The sequence below is a fragment of the Lissotriton helveticus genome, chromosome 9, assembly GCF_964261635.1.
Source record: "Lissotriton helveticus chromosome 9, aLisHel1.1, whole genome shotgun sequence".
In the NCBI taxonomy this organism is placed as follows: domain Eukaryota; kingdom Metazoa; phylum Chordata; class Amphibia; order Caudata; family Salamandridae; genus Lissotriton; species Lissotriton helveticus.
Window position 1 is genome coordinate 298258156 of NC_136070.1, and position 20008 is coordinate 298278163.

Below are 20008 nucleotides of genomic sequence, written 5' to 3' on the forward strand. Positions count from 1 at the left end.
GAAAAATACTCCACTATTTGATCCTCCCCCACCGGATATTCGGTGGTATAAATACGACCAAAATGCTCCAAAAAAGCCTTTTGAATCAGATTATTATTTACTAATTCTTGGCCACTCATGGGATCCTTAATTTTAACTATCGAGGCAGACTCCTGTCTCTTCCACGTGGAATTAGCCAGGAGCTTGCCCACCAACTGACTATCCTCATACACTCTCTGCTGGAAGGTTTTAGAACTATTAATTTCTTCCAGAACAAAAAAGTCTCTTAACTCTGCCTTTGCATGTACCAATTGATTTGGGTGTGAACGGAGCTGGAGGGCATATTTTTTATCTACCGTTTTTTGGAGCATAGATATTTTTAATTTCCTCTCTTTAGCCAAGGCAGATGTAAAAGATATTATCTGACCGCGAGCCGCTGCCTTAAACCCCCCCCAGACTGCAAATGGTTCAGCTGTATCGTTATTGATTTTAAAATATTCCACAATCCATGCCCTGAACCCAGTTACCCACTCCTGGTTCTGGAGCAGAGTTCGGTCCAGCTGCCACCTGGATTGGTCTCTGCTTCCTACGCTAATGCTAACTTCCAATTCTACCTTCCCATGGTCGGAAAAAGGATTGCACCCAATAGATGAATCAAGGGTTTGGATGGATCTAGATATAAAAAAAAAGTCAATCCTGGATGCCGTCCTGAAGCGATGGGAGTAGCAAGTAAAGGACTCCCCATCTGGATTCAACAGGCGCCAAGGGTCAATGAGTTGGTATTCTGACATTAAGGTGCCTAAGACTTTTTTGGTGTCACGTTTTAATTGTTTCTTATTTTTATTGGAGGTATCCTTTTTTAGATCTTGTATATAGTTAAAATCTCCTCCCATAATAATCTGTCCAGGAGCCCCTCTCAGAAAATCAATGATTTCTAAGATACTGGAGACTTCATCGGATACCTGACCATAATAATTGATAAAATTCATCACCTTTCCATGTAATCTGGCCACCACCCATATCCATCTCCCTTTAGGATCCCTTTGAGTTTGTATAACTTCCCAAGGAAGTCTTCTGGAGAATTAAATGGCAACACCTCTCTGAGCGACCCCTGCGGCAGATGCAAAAACAGCGTGGGAAAAGTATCTTGGAATAAATAGATTGGGAGCATTTGATTTTAGGTGGGTCTCTTGGAGAAATAACACATGGGGATTTTGGGAGACTGCCCATTTTATTAGAGCGCCAAATTTATGTTTGTTTAAGACACCATTGGCGTTCACTGATAGGATACCATCTTCTTTCATCTTTAATTTGACCATCAAAGATATACAGTAAAACAAAAAAAAAACAGTGTAAGACCATCAAGGGTATGCAGTAAAACACATATAATACAGCAGTAAACCTTTCCACCATAAAAGATAAGTACTTCTTAAGAAAAGCAGATAAAAGGCCATACATTAAAATTCATATTCTTGTAATTAGGTGGTCAACTGCGACTTTAAAATACGGGTGCGGGTATGCCAGACATTTGTAAGGAATTTGGCTAGTGCAAACACCGTTGGTCCCGAAACATCAGTTTTTAAAATTCTATACATCGGGAGGTATTCCCTACAACCAAAGTTTCTAATAAGGGGTAAAAGCCAATATTTCCTAGCGGCCTTGTAAGTTGGACAAAACAAGACCACGTGTAGGTCGCTTTCCTCATCACAGGTACATGCCGGGCATTGCTTGGTAGAGGGCGGTGTAGACCAGGAGCTGGTATATGACCGCAAAGGCAATGTGCCATATCTCCATTGGAGAAATAGCTTCCTGGCCAACACGGGAGTCATCCCATCCAGGACCCTCTCCAGCCTGTAAGAATCCTTGCATTGTGTAAATACAGATGTTAATGACCCCTCGCGCTGGCAATCTAAGGCCATAGCCAGTTTCTGTTCATAATAAGCATTGGCCAAAACTCTTCGTGGGATCCTAAGTGACGCATTAGCTGGATCGGGCCATAGATCTGGGAACCCCATTCTCACGCAGGACTTATTTATATATTTTATCCAGGGAATCTGTAGGGCTTTGGGGTGGGTTAGAAACTCCCTCAGTTCTGCCCTGTAGGGAGAAAGTTCCTCACTGCTCCATAACCTTCGCCAGAAGGCTATGGGTCTGAGGCCCAGTTCGTCTGCTATGGGTCTCAGGCCCAAGTCCATCCTCAAAGGGAGGAGGGGTGTACTAGACGGGAGTGCAACTATCTGTCTAATAAATTTGTTCTCAGTTATAGACAAATTGGGGGCAGGTGTATGCCCCCACAATTCCGCCCCATATGTGGTAGCACCCCTAGCCTGTGCCCTATAGATCTGGATGACCGGCCCCAGTGGTCGATATGTTGAACTTTTCATGATCCGTAGGATACCACCTGTGGTTTGCACTAATTTGAGGTTAGCCCTAGTCTGGTGTGGTCCCCAGGACATGGTTTCATTCAGCGTTACACCCAGATATTCAAAGGTGGAGACTCTCTCTAGACGTGATGATCCTAGCAAGGGGTTCAAGCGTGATCTTTGGGTTGGGTTCAAGACCATGAACTTAGTTTTTACAGCATTGATCTTTAACCCCCTTTCCGTGCAGAAAGCCACAAAAGAATCAAGGATCCTCTGTATCCCCATGGGGGTTTTGGACAGCAGCAGGGTATCATCTGCAAACATAATTGCAGGTACCCTGCTGCCGTTCAGTTTGGGAGCATCGGTGTATTCGATGCCATTGACATGGGCGATTAGCCCGTTGACAAAGAGGCAGAACAGGCTTGGTGCCAGTACACAACCCTGCCTCCCCCCTCTGCCAACGGGGAATCTGTCCGTTAGTTCCCCAAACTTCCCACACCTAACCCGGGCATAGTTGTTATGATGCAATCTCTCTAATATTGCCAGAATGTCCGGAGGGACCCCCATCTCGGCCAGAACACTCCAGAGTTTCCCTCTAGGTACCAGGTCGAAGGCGGCCCGCAAGTCCACGAAAATAGTGTACAAGCTGCCGCCTTCGAATATCGCCGTCCTCCAATAAATAATGTTCAAACGAAAAACCTGGTCCACTGTGGACACTGCCTTCCTGAAGCCCGCCTGATATGGACTAAGGGCGTCAGTTTCCTCTGCCCAGTCCTGGAGGCGATTCAACAGTATCCTACCAAAAAGCTTCTGGGGCACGTCAATTAGGCTGATTGGTCTGTAGTTGGCTGGGAGCAGAGGTGAGCCCTTCTTGAATATAGGAACCACCTCTGCCCCCAGCCAAGTACTCGGGATTTCCATGCCATGCAGAACTGCATTAAATACAGTAGCAAGGTTGGGGGCCCACAGATCGGGCTCCTGCTTGAACAGGTCCCCGGGGAGACCGTCCAATCCTGGCACCTTTCCCGAAGCCAGCCCTGCAATTGCTGCCTTGACCTCCCCTACTGTGATCAAGTCTCCGCCATACTTAGCCAGTCCATTACCTATTGCAATCGTGGTTTCTCCCAGCTCTGAACTATAAAGTGACTGGAAATGTGCCTGCCACACCCCTGCTGCAATATTTGGCTCTATTGCCGAGTGGAGGCTCCCTGATCCCCCACTTACTACTCGCCAAAACTTTCGGTAGTCTCTAGTTGCGAGGGAGCTAGTAAGCTCCTCCCATTGACCCTCCTCCCATTCAGTTTTAGCATGGGCAACTAACTTTTTATATGCCCGTCTGCTTTCTCGTAGCTTCTCTCCGCATATTCCCTCCTTGATGCTTATGAGGAGTTCCCCCTTTGCCTTCCTGCAGGCCGAATTATACCAAGAGGATTTGTGTTGTTGCCCCCTCCTAGAGTTCTGTACCTTACTAAAGAGCTCACATGCCGCTCCCTTTATGAGGTCCTCATGGGCCTGATATAATTTGTTATGGCAATCTATGTTCCCCAAATTATTAGCCAAATCTCCCACTTTTTCCAAAATTGGGATTAATCCTGCATATAGCCTTGGGAGTTTCACTTGGCTCGAGACTAATTTTTCCCACCTGATTCTTCTCCTGTTAACAGCCAGTAGAAGTTCAGGTTTGTTCTCCTCCTTAGGTGTAGTAGGGGCTTCCATACCAGGGTGGATAAAACCTAGTTCTAGGGCATTGTGGTCACTATCTAGTCTTTCGGTAACCCTGAAGTCGAGGATAGATGACCAATTCGCTAGCTGTACAAGGGCGTAGTCCAGGCGGGACTCTCTTCCCACTCTATTATACGTGGGTTTGCTTGGTATATCAGACTTTATACGCCCATTGCAAGCTCTGATTACATGCTTTAAGGTTAGGGCAGTAATCTGAAGTGCTATGGGTGTCCAGGCCTTCGGGGAAGGTGCTACTACAGAGGGTACTGACCACCTAAGCTCTTCTTCCATGGAAGATCCCTCTAGAAGACCAGCCAGCGGCTCGAAATGTGAATTTAGATCCCCTCCAACTACATAGGGGGTGCCCCTTGGGATTTCACATAGATAAGCTGAAAGCTCATCTATGGTGGGAGATTCTTTCGAAACTCCGACTGGCCTAGAGTAGATATTTATCAAGGCAAGTTTCGCTAGATTTGGCCAAGCCAATAGGACCACAAAAATGTCATCCGATGGCACCTGTAGGCGTGACGCCTGGCACCCAAGGTGGGATGCCACCCAAGTTGTAAGTCCACCTGAGGGGCGGCCCTTACCCTCCCACCTTGCCGGGATAGAAAATGACAGGTAGCCCTGCTGGATATATTCTTCCCTTGCCCAGGTCTCCTGGAACATACAAACATCCCCAGTCTCGATATAGGTGACCCAGTCTTGTGTGTCCAACTTATTGGCTAGGCCGGCCACATTCCACCAGATTAGCCTCAGATGCGCCGGAGCAACAGTGGAGGGGGTTGCAATAGTGGAAGTAAGAGGAGAACTGCTACCAGATATAACACCAGAACCATTGTCAGGAGTAGATGGATTTGGATCAGATGGTTCACAGAAACCGTTGTCAGAATTCACAGGGTTTAAATCATAGGCTGAAGACAGTCAGTCAACCCCATCTAATCCATTGAGACAAGTAAATCGATTATAGTCATAAAAGGGTGTCTCCGGAGGTCGATAAACCGGTCGTGCAGCATACCCCCGATGTCTAGATCTCCGTTCAACCCTCGACCAGTTGCCTTGCGATGAATCATGAAGCATACGAGCAGAAGGAAAGAAAAAAGACACTGGCAAAGTCTGTATGGTAGAATCAGGAGATCTGTTTGACCCAGCACATATGTGTAATACTGTCCTAGGATCTCGGAAGGACACCATAATACAATCCCCTATTATTGATTTTCTAGTATTCCCCAGCCAAGGTACCCTTCTCACCATGATAATTTCGTTGTTGAGGTGGGCCGGGAGGGGTCTGTTCCAGTTCAGCCATTTGATGATTCTTGTTTTGAGTGAGTGAAAGTTCTCACCTTCACCCACTTCAAGAGGGGGAGCACCCGCCAAAACCACCATAAGGCTATTAGCCTCAGGCGGCAAGTCGGGTCTCCGTGGTCTGGGAACAGGCTTCTCAGGGAATAGGGGGACAATACTATCATTAGGTTTATCCCCAGGGGTTGTGCCAGGGGGTATGCCAGGGGGAACTAGGCCTACTGATTGTAGAGATGGAATATTAAATTTACTACATGGTAATGGGGCTAGGTTGGCCATGAGTGGCTGCGGGGGGGGGACATCAGCTGTTACAGTAGAAGGTCCCGCATTAATTGGAAGGTTTCGGGTGTTAAGGGAGGTTTCGGTTGGGGGATTCGAATCAAGGGGTCTGCTCTGTTTATTAGCCGAGGTTTTTAGGCTACTTATAGTTGCCTCCAAGATAGTGAGTCTGATCTCTACTTTCTTCAGGCTCTCGCTAATAGGCAGAAGCAGTGATTTAAGTAGAAATTCTATATTCCCCATAGAGGTAACAGGGGATGATATATTAGATGGGTTATCCCCTTGGGCGCTAACAGAGTCAGCTATATTAGTTTTAATACCCTTAACCGGGGTAGCATTATGCACATTCAGTGTTAACCTATCGGAAGTAGGAGGGGGCTTAGGTGCTTTTCCGAAATTGGAATGGGGGATTTTAGACTTGCCCTGCCCTCCCCTCATCTTCCTTCTACGCTTATTTGGTGGTGGGGCATGCACCTCTGCCAGTACTATTTGCTTAGGCTTGGCTTTCCTTGTTTTAACTACAGGGGGCGTTTGAGTGACTAAATCAACAGCCATAATGCTGGGACAGGGGGGGTGGATGGCACCAAAGGTCTGCTCCGTGGATAAGCTAAGGTTGGGAATACTATCCTGCAGTAGTAGGGGGACGCCATCTTGGGATAGTAAATCCTGGCTAACATTAAAGGAGCCTCCCTCTTGGGAGATAGGATAAGGGATGATATCACTAAGATGCCTATTTTTCATATTCTCAATAGAGCGGCGGCGCTCCGCCCTACGCTTCTCCAAAGGGGTTTCCTTATCCCCGTCATCCTGCGCCCGAGTAAGGATACCACATTTATTCATTTCAAAAAAGAATTTTCCCCCAATTTTACGTTCTCATATTCGAATAAATACAAACCCTGTGCCTGCACCTTCTGCTCTTTTTAACTGCTTTCCCCCCAACCCCCCCTGCCCCCATCCCCAGATGGATCCTCGCCCCCCCTGAAATGTGGAACCTTCCGTTCCCCCCCACACAAACACATTTCACCCTTCCTCCTGAACTGGGTGTCTTCTTGTTACACCCTGCGTGACCCTGAAAACCTCCCCCAACCCCCTCCAGCAAAAGAAAACTACATCCTATTTTCTATTATTCCAATAGAAGGGTGAATCAAATACCTAATACATAATATGTATATAATCAAACTTCATGACACCCTCCTAAACAGAGCTTTATACTTGCTCAGGCATTCGACCCTGGAGAGATCTCCTTGAGGAGAGATTGAGCCTCCTCTATGTCAGAAAACATATAAAACTTTCCCTTCACCAGGACCTTTAACTTTGATTGATGGGCAATAGAAGCCTGCGCCCCCTGAGATTTAAAAAGATGAAGTATCTTGACAAATTCTTTCCTCCATCGTGCTGCCGTCGCAGTCATGTCCGAGAAAATTCTGCATTTAATTGTCTCAGTTGCTGAAAATTGTCGCTGTTGGAGCGCCTTTGATATAATTTTTTCCTTTATCCTGTAGTCCACTAAATTCATCAAAATAGTTCTAGGAAAAGTCGAGTTTGCAAATCTCTGTGCAGGAACCCTATGGGCTCGCATGATAGTCAAGTCACCCTCGAACTCCGGTAATACTTTTTGGTGGATAAAGGAGTTAACCCATGAGAATATATCCGACCCTTCAAGGCCCTCCGGGACCCCCACTATCCTTAGATTGGATCTTCGAGAATAGTTTTCTAACTCGTCAAGTTTATTCTCAAGTTTGCTCTCCAACATACTCTTTTTACTGACTCTTTAGCTTCTGCTCTGACTTGATTTATGTGGTCCTCCAGAGCCGAAATCCTTTCCTCCGCCTCATGTAGTCTATTAGGGAGTCCTGACATCGACTCTTCAAATTTTTCAAGTCGGGAATGAAGGGCGGCTATTTCAACTTGCTGATTAACTTTTATCTCGCGGATCTCATCGAGAATTAAATGTAACATCTCGCGAATATCAAGCTGATAGTTAATTCCCTTATCCAAATTATCACCTTTCCCCTTAGCCTGGACTTCTGGAGATGCAGATGTCATTGATATAGATACACTCTCTTGCTCTGATATGTTTAAAGGAGATTCTATAGCGATGCACCGGCTTACCTCCTCAATGCCAATTCCTAACTATATAAGGCCTGAAACCTATGGTTTTTTCAGTGAATTTCTAAGGTTTTTTAAATGCTAATTCTATTAGAGGATAACGTTTAAATATATTAATATCCTAGTGGGACCACCTGAGCAGCCCTAGGGGGTCAGGGTGTTTCTACCCTGCCCCCATTTTGTGTTCTACACGTTTGTTTTTCTGCTTTCTTTTGCCTCAGTCTACTAAGACCCAAGATGGATGCCAACACTTCCTGGTTAGAAGTGTTGACAGCCAATGAGCATGCAGCTTTCTCTGGAATGCATGCTGATTGGCTGTCACTGTCTGTCAACACTAGCACAAGATGGATGCCAACACCTCCTGGTTAGAAGTGTTGACAGCCAATGACCATGCAGCTTTCTCGGGAAGGCATGCTGATTGGCTGCCACTGTCTGTCAACACTCCAAACCAGGAAGTGTTGGCAGACATCTTGTGCCTTGTTAGAACCACGGCACAAGAAAGCAGTGAAACAAAGGTGTGAAACTCGCAAAGGGGCCAGAGTAGAAGCACCCTGACCCCCTAGGCCTGCTCAGGGGGTCCCACAAGGACCCCCAAGGCAAATATTTTTTATTTTTTTGCCTTGGGGGTCCTTGTGGGACACCCTGAGCAGGCCTAGGGGGTCAGGGTGCTTCTACCCTGCCCCCTTTTTGAGTTCTACACATTTGTTTTTCTGCTTTCCTGTACCTCACTCTACCGAGGCACAAGATGGCTGCCCACAATTTCTGTTTTAGAGTGTTGACAGACAGTGGCAGCCAATCAGCATGCAGCTCGTGCACGTAGGGGTACGCGCACGTACGCATACATACGCGTACGGTACGCATACGTACGCGTACGGTACGCGTACCGGTAAGCTTAGGGGTAAGATTAGGGTGAGCTGCTATAGATATATATGTGTTTTTGAAGTTAATTTTCATAAAAACCACTGGAGCAATTTTCACCAAACATAGCAAAGGCACATCTGCGTACCAGTCCCTACAATTTTGCCAAGTTTGGCGTAATTCCGTTCAGCGGTTCGGGCTGTAGACTTGTCAGACCGTCCTATGGAAATGAACATTGGGAAAACATGTTTTGGGACCCCCCTTTTTTCTCGGCCCCCACTTCACGAACCCCCCCGAAACTTTCAGGGAAGGAGCGCAGCGGAGCTGGCCAAAATTTTGGAAAATTACACACAAATTTCTCAACCGGCGCCAAAGTTATTCCCAATAGATTGTTGCAGATTTCCTATGGTAGCCAATCCTAACTATATATACCTACTGGCTATCGCCAGTAGGTAATATACATATATATATATATATATATATATATATATATATATATATATATATATATATATATATTCACTGAAAGGTTTTAGGGAAAGTTATAGTTAGTTGGACATTTCACTCGTACAAAACAAGAGAAATTTCCCTGTTACAGTTAATTCAGCTAACAATGGGGCAGATGTAGGTAAATGTGAAATATCGATTTCTTAATACCAAATTTTACCGATTCGATATTAAGAAATCGGTTTTTCCGAAGTAGGTAAAAAATCGGTAATTTTTACCGAATCGGTAATAGTATGAAAAAAATACTGAATCCTTAATACCAATCGGCATTATCGATTCTGAATTACCGAACTGGTAAATACCGAATCGGTAAGTCAAAATTCCTGCAAATGAGGAATCAGCCAATCCTGTGTATCCTATTTACTCCCAAAAAGGAAGTGGCCACACCAAAGCAACTGCACCTAACCAGAAGCTGTTGGAGAGGCAGGCAGCAGAGAAAGACAAACAGGATCAACTTTACTACCTGAAATCAAACACCAGACTGGACAGCCAGGACAGGAAAACCGATGGAGCAGAATGGAAAATAAAAATGAAATTTCGTGAAAGGGAGCTGGGGATATTAAATGAGGAGGTGACAAAGGAACCCGCCAAGCTATTTGGAAAAAAATCATTACAGGTGACAGAGTCACAAAAAAGAAAAATATGAATTGGAATCCAGGACCTCATTAATGGCATAGGTGTGACCCACCGTGACGTGGACGACCTAAAACCCCATTCCCCAATGAGGCAGTGTGAATCCCACTCCAGTTCAGGTTTTACCAAACACCAGCAATGCATTATGGGAGATGTAGTGAGTATAACACCTATCATAACAGTCAGCCCACTGAACCCAATGGCATGTGACGCACATCAGCGATAAGCAAGCAGAGGACAGTCAGATTTATTGGCAGACATGAAATGTATTTGTATGCAAATGCTGCCAGACAAGTGTACCAATATACAATATGTCTCCACAGGCGAGACATTGCGTAGGGCTGCGCCAGGCAAGGCAGGAACGGCACCCCTGAGAGACAGAGCGGAGGAGGAGGATGTCATTATGACTGCGGGCCACAACACCACCACCGTCAACACAACCACCAACACCACCCCCATCAACACCACCACCACCATCAACCCCATTTCTGTTAGCAGTTCTTGTAGCGGGAGCAGTCTCGCGAGGTATTCTACCCCGGTGTGGGAACCCTACATGAGAGGGCGCATAGAGGATTTGTGTTCTTCTGCGGGAGGCAGAGGTAGTTTTCTTTCTATTCTCTGTCTGTGTTCGTTATTTAATTACTTTTTGTACAGTGTCTGTATGTGTGATCTATTTTCTTTTGTGTACTTTTACTAACGCTTGTAAGGCTATGGCAGAGAAGGACGCCTTTGCCTATAGTGAAGACCATATAAAAAACCTCCTGAGCGCTCCACCGAAATTCACTTCAGTTTCCCTCAGCACTTCGGCTGCCTCACAAAACGAATCAGATAAATTATTGAGACTCAAGAAAAAACAGATCAGAACGGATCTTCACGGCCATTTCCTCCTTCAACATCTCAGGGAAGGTACCATCCCGGGAGGCCTCCAAATAAAGAATATACCAGTCATTTTTACCGAGGACCCACTATTCAAAAAAGGTTTCAGCTGCATTGAAACAAAATGTAGTAGGGATCTTATAGTCCTTACTATAGAAACAGCAGCGAGAATCTCGCAAAAAGAACTAGAGGAAATAGCAGAGTTGGAATCTGAAATAAGTAACAGCCAAACCATAACTGACTCCAAATTGTTACTGGAAAAAGTGGATAAGGAAATCCAGGATTTCAGAGATTACACCATCACGCAAAAAACTAATCAATTTGAAAAAGATAAAAAAAACTTTTCTTTGGACAACGTTTACCCCTTTTTACAAGTAGACTTTTACACAAAATACTGTGATGTATTCCTATAGGTTCTGTATCGATCCCCCTATTCCTGACCCTATTCTGGTTAACAAACTAACAAGTTAACTAGCAGCCATCCCATGAGGCAGAAAACCCCCATGATGCAGGAACCGTTATCTGATAAAGCCACACTACGGCACAGGAACGTGTTATCTGATTAGGTCATAACGCTTGCCATCTAATTAGACAAGCGATATTCCTCCAGCCCCTGATAAGGCATACGGAGTTCTCAAAACAAATCAAACCTATGACAACCTGGGAAAAACCCTGCGGCCATTGTTTTGATTTCACCGAGAACTTCAGCAAAAGAATGTGCTAACGACCTGGTCGTATGAAATCCTTATTGACGTATCTATGTCCATCCTTACGTCAATCTCGGCACCTTAAAGGTATAAATATTACCGATATTGCCCTATGCAAACACACGCGGTGGTGACGAGATCGGAGCAGCCAGACTTGCCGAAGCCCAGAGCGGAGCAGACCCCGCTGGCGCAGCCCCGCCTTCCTGACGCGCTGAGAACGAGAAGCTGTCTATTCTCCTGCCGAGAAATCCAGCTTCGGCGCTTCCGGGTAGCCCTCGCAGGCAGCCTGGAATATCGAGACCAGAGACGAGAGATACCATCCCTCATCCATCCTAGATTCCAGGTACAGAACTGAATAACCCCTCACAGAGAATTCTTTAGTCAGTCACTTGGCAAAACAAACTGAACTTAAACTGTAACTTTCTATTCCCGCCCACGCATTAGACTTAGGTCAGGTACACGGGGTAGGCGTAGTTAGAAACACCAGTTGAGTACGAGTAGTCAAATGTATATGTGTATGTAATATATCTTATTCATTTTAAACCTTCATATGGCTTAGAAACCATATCAATGTTTTTACAGTATTATTTTATACTTCTGCTTTTAATGTATGCACTTTACTTAACCATAAGTATTGCAATAATATCGATCCATTTCTCTTGTATGAGAAAAGAGACTGATCAATAAATAACATCTTTTATTGAACACGCCCGTCTCTTCCTTTTCTCTACAATCTGATGAGACTAAGAATGCACGTACTGACTGAGTAAAATAAATTGCCTTTTGTTCACACGACTCTCGAGATACACTCTTGATTAGGGGAGAGCAAAGTTGTCATGTTCTATGGTTGTCAGAAACTAAATCCCTTCTTGTCTATCCAGGGAGGTTCAACTCCTCCTTGCCTATTCGAGAAAGTTTCTAGTGAACTCTGAGCTAGCTGGCAAACCCAAAACTTTAAGTCTAATATCGACAGTAGTAGACCTAGTTAACGTCTGGTCTAGGCCTATACTATTGAAGGTATTATTCCAATGCGCAGAGCCTATTGGGATAATAGGAACTACACTACATGGCGCCCAACGCGTTTGGAAGGGCGATAAAACTAACGTAAGACATTTAGAGAAACTCAGTCGTGCTTTCTCACTCAGACCCCTTTTCCCATAATACTCCAAAGACGTCTGGAGTGGGTGAAAGGTAATATCCGCCAAACCTCGCAGGAGGAAACTCCTATGTATGGTACTTGGTTTAGTCAACGTTGAAGGATAAACCGTTCCAAAATATTGTGCATCTAATCTTTGTTTCCATAAGAAACCTAATCTGCAAACAAACAAAGTAACCATCCTGTCGGTAAAATGGTAGACAGTGATGATGAAAGAGAGGCAGTTAGATTAGCAACTGAACTCGCAGCAGCTGATACTGCACTGCAAGAAGCAGACCAGGATATAATACTCATCCCGGTCATCAAAAGGAAATCTATAACCTTAAAACTTATAGAAAATGGACTGACACCTAGAGGTGGTACAGTCATATTCGTAATTGAGGCACACGAATATCGGCAGACAGAGGTATACTATTCATGGATACATTTTCCAGCAGCAAATGCTGTAACAAAGTACTTCCACTATTACAAAACAGAGGAACCTCCTAATGAGTACACTCCTTTCGAGGAGGTGGAAGTACCACTTAAATTTCAAGAGCACCTGCTCTTATTTAATGGCGCCCTAAAACACAATAATCACATCACCAGGCTCGGTCCTTTAGGTAGACCAGGAGCAACGTGGCCGGTCCTAGCCGGATACACACCACATCCAGAGTTCGAAAGAATGCCTGCAGCAGATCTTTTAGTACAACTAAAACAAGTAATAAAGAAACATAGACAATTAGTCCAATATGTGATGCGGACTTCAACAATTCAGCCAGCAATTAAAATTCCACAGCTGACCCCTCACCAGGGGAACACAAATAAAATTACACCACAGAACATACAATCCTGCCTAGGTAAAGTACCAGCTAAACGGGAACAAATACCATTCTGGTTAGCAAAAAAAATCACCCAAATAGAGGCTGTGTTTCCAGACACGACCCCGTTAGAAAAACACAGGATTCTGACTATCTGTCTTCCAATGGGAATCGCACCACACATTGAGGACTGTGACACTTGGGGTACAGTCTTTGCTTCCATCTACACAAAAACGCACGGTGTTCCATCCATTTCGGTAATACCAGATGTGCTAAAACAAATTCAAGACGAATACGGTCCAGAACCCGCTTTAACTCTTGGTATGAAATTACTAAAAGACTTCAAGCAGGTCTCGGCTATATTATTAGCCAAAATAAAGGGAGAAGCAGCAAACGTGGCAATCCGCCAGAGGCTAAAAGAGACAGATATAGCAGAACAACCAGCTGAAATTGCCAGAATCATAGAAAAATCCTATGAGGAACTAGGTAGAGATAGTTTAGGTGGAATACCAGTAAAACCACAACTGATTGAAAGTCCTGAAAAAATATTTTTTAATAATAACTCAACATCACAAAAAAAGAGCTGGGATGGAAACAAACAATCCAATCCTAAAGAAAAGAAATTCCAGTCCAGAGGAAGGTCTCCTAGGCGAAGAGAAAAATCTCCAAACCAAAGACACAGGTCACCCCAGAGTGACCCCTCTGGGAAAAGATATAACCTTAGAAATAGGGATAATATAAAGAAGCCTGATAGATATCAAGACATTGATACACGTCCCTCTCAATCTTTTCAGACTTCCTCGCAGAAATCGGAAAGAAGAGGACTATCAGAACAAAGAGAAGAGCACGCCAAGTCCAAAGACAAGGAACCTGCTCAGCTAAAAAAGAAATTACAATTTCCAAAAAAGAAGGTAGCCAGTATCAAGGTAGTTAACAATGCCGAGAATACCGAGGACACAACTGAAAAACGGAGAATGGGCTCAGACAATGCTAGACAGCGCAGCAGAAGTGAGCATAGCTCGCAAAGTCCTTATGAATCATCTGGAGACAGTGGACACGAATGAATATCTTCAAGTGGAAACTGCAGACACCAGAGTTAGCAAACCTCACAAAATATATGAAATAACTTTACGTATAGAGGGGGATAAGACTAGAAAAATAAGGGGACTATTTTGGGATAATCTCTCCAAGGGTATGACATCCTTCTAGCTGAAAAAGACTGGCCACCAGAGTTTGTCAGGGATTGCCCTCATGGCGAATAAATAATTATGCCTGCCTTCTAAAATCACATCCCAATTCATAAAAAATACACACTTGCTAGAAAGTGGGCAGTAGCCCTAGCTCCTGCTTTATATAAAAATCACGAAGGATGGGATGAGGACTCTCCTCCTCACAAAATCCAGTTAAAATCACAACCTACTGCACAGAGGCAGTACCCAATTAAGCAAGAAGCTAAAAAACAGGTAAAAGAAATCCTAGATCAGCTAGAATACCAGGGGGTGATTGAAACTTGCACCTCACAAATGAACAACCCTTTGTTTCCGGTCTCCAAACCAGACAATTCATATCGTCTAGTTTTGGATTACCGACACCTTAACTCATGTTGCAAAACTTTTGCAGTGCAAAACTCGCATAGTGCTGCACTAATGAATAACATAGTGCGCAAAAAATACAAAACAACATTAGACATCTCTAATGGATTCTTTTGTCAAAACATAGCACCAGAGAGCAGATATTTGTCTGCATTCTCAATAAATGGCACTCAAAAACAATTCTGTCGGTTAGCCCAGGGGTACAAGAACAGCCCGGGAGTATTCTCAGCGAGAGTAACAGAATTACTACAAACATATGACGACGAAGCATTATCGTATGTCGACGACATATACTTAACAGATGATGACTTGGAGACTCACTTGAAGCGAGTGAACACCATAATACTTGGGTTCGCAGCAGAGGGTTACAAATTCAACTTTAAAAAATCCAGAATTGCCCATCTGACAGTCCTGTTCTTAGGATATGAATTATCAAGTGAAGGCAAAAGCCTGGCTGACAATTTCCTAGAGAAATGTGCCGTACTCCAAGCACCTAGAACACTAAAAAACCTACAGTCAATTCTAGGCTTCCTAAATTTCGGAAGAACATACATTGCAAATTACGCAGAAAGGGTCAAACCCCTTTATGATCTAATAAAACCAGATTTTAAAAGAACCAATTGGACTCAAATACACACAGAAATTCTGAGATCCTTACAAACAGACATGCTAATTAAAACAAAATTAGAAACACGTGATAACACACGCAATCTTGTGATTCGAGTCATCCCAGGAAGATGCGGATTCACATACCTGACCTCTAATGAGGGAGAAAAGGTACCAATTGCATTCAAGTCACACTTGTACACTAAGGCTGAAATGAAATTCAGCCCAACGGAAAAAATTCTAACTGCAACACAGACAGCTATAGCAAAAGAACGAGCCCTGGCACAAGGTAAACGAATAATAATCGTGACACCGATACCAGCCCTAGAGGCGGTAACAAAGGCAAGCATTCCAAATGCTAAAGCGCTCCATCCGAGATGGATACAATGGGCTAATTCTCTTGCTGCAACAGACGTGACATACGAATTTGATCCTAACTTAAAAACACAAGAATTTCTCCAATATGAATTTGAATGTCCTCCGCCGACCGAAATTCTGCCTCTAGAACATTACGACTGTATAATATACACAGACGGATCAGCACAACCCGCAGTAGGGGGTAAACAAGCCTACAGTGCTGCGTGCGCGATCGTTAAAGGTCGCTGGCATGACGGGAAATTTAAACCAGCTATCACTAAAACACAATCTCTAGGTGATTGTACAGCTCAGCGAGCTGAACTACTGGCGTTCAAGATGGCGCTTGAAAATACCGATCGAGAATTCCTCACACTCATAGTGTGCGATTCGTATTATTGCGTTCAATCTTACAATGAATACTTGCAGATCTGGCTTCAGAATGGTTTCAAGGATGCGAAAGGTGGCACAATCAAGCATAAAATGCTCTGGGAACAAGTAGTTCTTTTACAGAAAGAACTACCAAAGACTCACGTGATACATACGCTGAGTCATCAACGTGATGGCGTTCACGTTGCAGGGAATTCATTGGCTGATGAGGCAGCGAAGGCAGCTGTGCAAACGGCTTCCGTAGCTGCCATCACACGGTCAAAAACAAAAATAGACAGCGAAATATTACAGGCTGTCAGCGCTACAGAAAAGGATTCGATAGAAACACTCCCGAAAGGCTTTCCAGTAAAATACTCATACATAACTGATGCAAACAATGTTGCTTTTGCTAGAATCCCTGGAGTGGGGGATAGGGCAATTCCAAACATGGAACATAGGTTAGGACTAATAATAGCGGCACACAAAGGACTTGCTTCTGTACATGCTGGCGTCTCAGCCACAGTATCATTATTAAAACAGAGATACTGGTGGCCACAAATGAGAAGACAAACAAGGAACTATGTTTTAGAATGTGAAATATGTCAAAGAATGAAAGTATCAATGGTGAGACGCCCAGCGCAGACGCCCCTTCTAATCTCGGATAAACCATTAGCCTGTGTTTACCTAGACCACTGTGGTCCCTTACAAAGGGATGGTAACTATAAATATATCTTGGTTGCAGTGGACTCATGTACGAGATTCATATGGATGTGGCCCCAGCGAACGGCTGACGCCAGAACTGTTATAAAAGATTTGCGAGTCTTTATCGGCACATACGCAGTTGGCATGCTGCATTCGGACCATGGTCCTGCTTTTAGCTCTAGAGCTTATAAGGAGGCCATGGTCAGCATGGGCGTGACATTGCGGTACTCTTGTCCATTTCACCCTGAGGGGAACGGAATTGTTGAAAGAAAAAACCGTGACATAAAGCAATCTATAACAGCAAAGGTATTAGGTTCGGGAGCTGGGTGGGTCAAACATCTAATAAGTGTCCAACGTAGTCTAAATAACCTGCCAAGAAATTCTCTGAAGGGATTCAGTCCGTACAAATTATTATTTGGAACTAGGATGTTAATCTCTGACCTTGACAGTCAGACTTCAGTGGTAAAGGAAAAAATCTTTGATATCAAAGATCGTTTGGCTGTTTTGCAGGACTTAAACGAAACAAGAAAAGACCTGAGCAACATAAAGTTGAAACAGCAGCCAACAACCACTGAAGAACCACCACCTGTCCCAGCAAGACCTGTCTGGATTCCAAAAGTCGGGGATCTAGTCAGAGAAAAGATCGCGGTAAAGAAGGAATTTGGGCCTTCTTACAGAAAAGCAGTTCCTGTCTTGTCTGTCAACGGGACAAGATCAGTAGTACTACCGCCGCTTGCTGGTAAAAAGGAGAACTGAGTTGTATCCATCGACCTGGTAAAACCACAATCATGTGGCCGATAACAAATAGTAGGCCAAGTGGATTCCCCATAAGTAGCAGAACACCAAGGTTCGCTACCAGTACAGAGGTCCTAACAAAGAGGCTAATCACATTCGAGACGCCTACAGAAGAACGACAAGGACTATGCAACAATGCAATGGAACTTAGACCTCTGAACACCCAAATAAAAACATTTAGCAGAGACACACCAACCTATAATGAAGTAACAAACGACTATGCAAGAAACAGTAATCCTGAAGCAATTGGAACAATTGACAGAACTGCATCCGGCTACTTCATAAACTTCGATGATTCCTCCGAAGGCTTCACTGAATCAAAAACACAGCCATCATCAAAAACCTTTAAAGATAAAGCTAAAGAACTTTTGAAACAACTGAAAGAAACATATCTGATTTCTCCATGGATTGAATTTTGGGTGGGTTTTGGTGCATTTATCCTCATACTTTGGCTCATCATGATACTAACTTTGGGACGCTTCATTGAGGGAAAATATGCTAAAATGGACACAGCAAGTCAGAAAATCAACTTGATCCTCAAACCACATACATCTTCACACGTCGAGAAAAGAGAACTTTCTTCAGTCAACTTCACAGCCAATCCTATACCGGGTGGGGTAGCATGGGACAACACTGACTACGAAATCTATGGTCCGGTTGAAATCCTGAAATATCCACACCAAATTAAAATCTCATTGAGTGACTTCATAAAACCAAGCACATTTGCTGATGATTGGGACTTTGAAAGTATAAACAATATGATGTCTGACTTAGTGATGTCTGCTAAATTTACCAAACATGATTATTTGCAGGGTTCTACAAATTATGATAGTATGTATTGCTACAACCACTATGGTAACCATTTTTTACATAGATCTGCACAACCTAGAAATGTTTTAAATTATAATCAATGGGAACATTGTGCAACCCCTCCAAAAGGAAGCTCAAGAACCGTTTATGACAAATATTCATACTTTTCAGGTTTTAACATAAGTAATGCTGAAACATTTTATTTCAAATTGTCAAATAAGACAGGGACAAAGACCATGATAACCAACACAAAATTGATATATTCAGACTCATTCTTTGAACAAATGAATACTTTTGGTTTTGATTATTGGGACAAAAATGTTGAATCGAAAAGTGTTTGGGGCACAAAAGAATGGCAAGTACAGGGTATAGAATCTTTGTTTAGAGCCTGCATGATCCCAGAACAAATTATATTTTTAAATGACACTGTTCAACAAACTACCTGTCTTGGCTTAGCCAAAATCAAAGACTTAAATAAACCGTCTATTCCAAAACCAACAATGAACAACAATAGCTCTACAGATGAGGAGATAGACATAAACTATGTATTAAACCAAAACAGAACACATCCAGATTGGAAACAGTGGTTGATCTGGCCCACAGATACTAATAACTGTCAAGACAGATTCCTGAACAAAACACAGGGGTTCAAAATGACCAGGCCAGACCCTAGATATCCCCAAAGACATCACCCAGGGATAATAACCACCTACAGTGTGGGCAAATTATGCCTTCAATGGCTACAGACTTCCACACTGGCAGAAATTAAGCAACACCTAACTTTACTTACTGATGGTGCTGACTTGCGTGATTTCATTATGGGACCGCGCAAACAGCGTCAGAAACGTTTCATAGCAGCCTCTGTATATGCAGCATACAATGAGGCCTGGAAGGTTACTCAAATTGAGACAGCAGAAAGAATACGGGAAATTGACCGTATTAATTTGGAAAAATCACTTTCTGTAGTGGACAATGGGTTAATGACTCTGTCCTCCAGAATTTTTTCTCTGGACAGCATTGTGTCTTCAGCAATCGACATATTATCGCAAGACTTACTGTTGTTACAACACGGTCAGTCTCAATTGCGTTCTATTGTACAGCTTGGCTGGACGTTACAAAATCTGCGTTCAGGCTATGTGCCTTGGCGTTTAATCAACACAACGTCACTTTTCAATATCTTTAACCTTACTGATAAACAAATCAGTATGGCCCAGAAGGGTGCTGATTATACAATCCTGAGCATTGAGAAACTCGAAAGATTACCAGTGACAATGTCAGAACGACCTGTCAGTGAATGGATAATACATGGGATAATTAATATTCCAATATCAACCTTCAGGTTTCAATACTGCCAAAAATATATACAGGCTGGCATGTACGAAAAATTGGGAAAAGGGTACATTAAAACAACATGGAACCTGCCCTATTCACATGCATGTGTCAGTAATAAAGGACAGAAAGTGTTTCTTAGTGGCAATAATTGTGCGAT